Below are 3,332 nucleotides of genomic sequence, written 5' to 3' on the forward strand. Positions count from 1 at the left end.
GGCGGGTGGGCGAGGAGGGGGGAGGGGAAGCGCCGAGCTCCAACTCCTCTAAGTCTCCTCCGCTCCGCTCTCCTCAGCGCTACGACCAGCCGAACCCGACGACCACGACGCGCCCGCCTCCGCCACTCTCCCATTGGCTCCGAAGATGGCGCCGCAGCGCCCGATTGGTCGGCGCCGGGCCCGCCCCCGCGTGACGCACGGATGGTTCTGGAAGAGTTTGGTTGGTCGGTGCGGTTCGCCGCTTGGCGCTTCTCCCCTCCCCCTCCTTTGAACTGAATTCGCGGGAAAGGGCCGCTCGCCCTCCGGCGCGGGGCACGCTGGGTAGAGCGGGCCGCCTCCGCCTGGCGCCCGCCCCACTCCGCCGCCCGTTCCTCGGCGCTGACCCGCGGCTCTGAGGCTCAGCTGGGCGCCCTCCGCCCTCAGCGCTCTGTTCTCGCTGTACCCCCGCGGCCGCCCCGGGAGCTGCTGCCCCGTTCGCATGAGGCGACCGCCCGCCGCAGCCCTGAGGAGCCGGCTCGGTCTGAGCCTCCCGTCTGGTGAAAGCCGGCGTCGGTTCTGTGGTAAAAGTGGCCGTGCTGCGTCGGAGCGGAGGCGTGGCTGCTGCGGAACCTTCACCCTTAGCCCCGGGGTTCCCTCAGAGGGGAGAAGGCGCGGGGGGACGAGTCTGAGGAAAAACATCTGCCCAGCGGCGCACGGAGAGCGGAGCGGCCGTCCCACCGGCTCGGCTGTCCCGTCCCCACCGACTCGGTTGTCCCCGCCGCTCCCTTTGCTTTCCCCCGCCGAACTTTCCCGCACGCGGTGCGGCGGAGGCGGTTCCCGTGCGAAGCGCGGCGCCCTGAGGAGCGCTGCCGCAGACGGCGGGCTCGGTGCCGCAGGGCTCAGCTGCGGCTCCGCCGGGTGAGGAGCGGGATGAGGAGCATCAGCCGGAGCCGGCCGTGCCGTGACTGCCTCACGTTATCAGCGGGGGCTCTCAGCTGATCTTTGTCGTTCGTCTGTGCTTTAATGAAACGTCAGTACGTATTCCCGCACACGCACACGTGGATAACTGTCGTTACTGGCTACTATTTACGTTCCTTTTACACCCTATCTTGCGTAGGATTTGTTTGTTGTATTTTAATATTTATATCTAATATCTGGAATGTATATACTTTTAATTGCCTCTTGTTTATTTTTATTGTCTCTTGCACTATTTACGTTTTGTGTTATGTATATATATATATATGCCTGCACTAATTTCTGTGCGCATCTTTAACTTCATCTCTGCCACCTTTTCCCCTACATTCTCTTTTTTTGTACCTCCAAAAAAGTTATATTTATTGAAGAAGACATTACGCATCTTATCCTGTTCATCATCATAGTCTTTGCTTAGTATTCCAGTTTCTTGGTCACCGTTAAGATTGGAAAAGACCACTAAGATGGTCCAGTCTGACCACAGTCTGCTCCCTAAACTTCCCTGCAGTCCTCAGCCCACTCATTCACTGCTGCTGAATACATCCTCAGTCACCTTCTGGCAGCGGCGGTGTTGATGTACTGTACATTTCTGAGGACCTTACATAAGGTTCTCTCATAACACCAGGGGACTTCTTGCCAATACGTTTGTTGCACTGAGTGTCTGCCAGTCTTCTGAAAGTGTAGGTAGCAACAGAGTGTCTTCAGGTGATCGAAGGCTGATCTTGAGGCCCTGTGCCAACTGACTTGGTGTGAGAAAGACTTCTGAATGTTGTGTATCTGCAACTGTTGTCCTTGGAAATTGTTCATTGCCTATAATCTATCTGCTGTTTTTAAGCCTCTGCTGCTTCTGGTGGTGCATCCTTCTAAATTTCAGAACCAGGAGGAGGAGCCAGAGGGCAACTTTCCAGACAGGAGTAAGAAAGATAATTAGGCAATTAATCTCTGGCGCTGGGGTGCCAGAGAAACTGCCTGTGAAAAGAGAAACTAAGAATGAGGCTTCACCCCTGGGTGGGGTGGGACAGTGCAGCAACATGTGAGCCCTCTGGAGTCAAAGCACTGACTGCCACATAGAAAAGCTTCAGTTGTTTGAGCTTCTTTTCCTTAGTTTGTAAAATATTCCTTTTCAGAAAGACAGCGAAAATCACAATGGTTTCTCCAGAAGAAGTGAGCTGTACTTTGTGTCCTTGACTTGCCTTCATCTGTTTGGGAAAACAAATAAAAAACCCTTGTATATGTAGACTGGGTAACGGAGAAAATTCAGCCATATTTAGCAAATGACAGGGTGTCTGCAAAGTCAGCAAAAGTATGTTTTCTAATAAAGGCGGGGTGAAATAGCATGCCTTACTAAATTGATATGAGCTCATAAAGTTTAAAAAGGTAAAATAAGATGAAAAAGTGTGTATTTATTTGCTATAAATAAAATATCCCAATATTATGCAAAAGAAAAAGAAGGCCAGTTTCAGAAGTCTAATATGATAAAGTAGCAGTCATTTGCAAACAAGGTTTGTTCTTGGCTTAGTGAAAGCAGAAATAGTTGGCAACGTTTTCATGATATGTCGGATTTTATGGCTCAAGATGGCCAATCCCATCTTGTTTTCCTGGACTGATACTGGGATTTGCATTCTATACCCCAAAGATCACATTTGTTTCTGGTTGATTGAATGCATATGCTACTTCTAACTCTTTTTCCTAAGTTTTACTGCTATGTACTTACTCAGCATTCCTGTCATTCTGAAAGGCTAAAGTGTGCCAAGCGTATACCAATAAAGTGTATCTCTTCAGATATATGGGGAAATTAGCATGCACATAGGCTATTCCACTTTATGATTTTCTTTATTTCATAGCTACATGCTTTCCTTGGCTGCCTGTAGTGATTACACTGTTTTCCCCACATCTTTAAACCTGTCCACTAGAAATTGTTGGTAACTAAAAGATGTAATCATACAGTAATGGTGGCTGTGAGCCCTGCAGAGGTGTCACTAAAGCAAATAAGCCTGTTCAGAGTTACTGCTACCTATCTAATCGTTTGTCTTTTCTGATTTTAAATATAAATTTGGAACAAAAGAATAGTGCTTACTAGCTGAATATAAACTTACAGTCATCCATTACACATTTGCTTACTGCTTCAGGCCATCATGTAAGCCACTGACAGTATTTATTAGGGAGCACTGTGATGTCTCATTGGTAAGGAACTGAAATTTGCCACGCAGGGTGTTGCTGAGAATAACAAATCCAAAGTGAGTGTTCTGGGCAGCTGTGCTTCAATCCCGCGTAATCATGATCAGGTTGAGTGGGATTCAAGGGCATCTAGCTTCTCTTCCGTGGCTATATGCCTTATGTTTTCACTCTTCCAGGTTCTACTTACGGCTCTGTCTGTTCAG

Source organism: Numida meleagris, chromosome 17, assembly GCF_002078875.1.
Source record: "Numida meleagris isolate 19003 breed g44 Domestic line chromosome 17, NumMel1.0, whole genome shotgun sequence".
NCBI lineage: Eukaryota > Metazoa > Chordata > Aves > Galliformes > Numididae > Numida > Numida meleagris.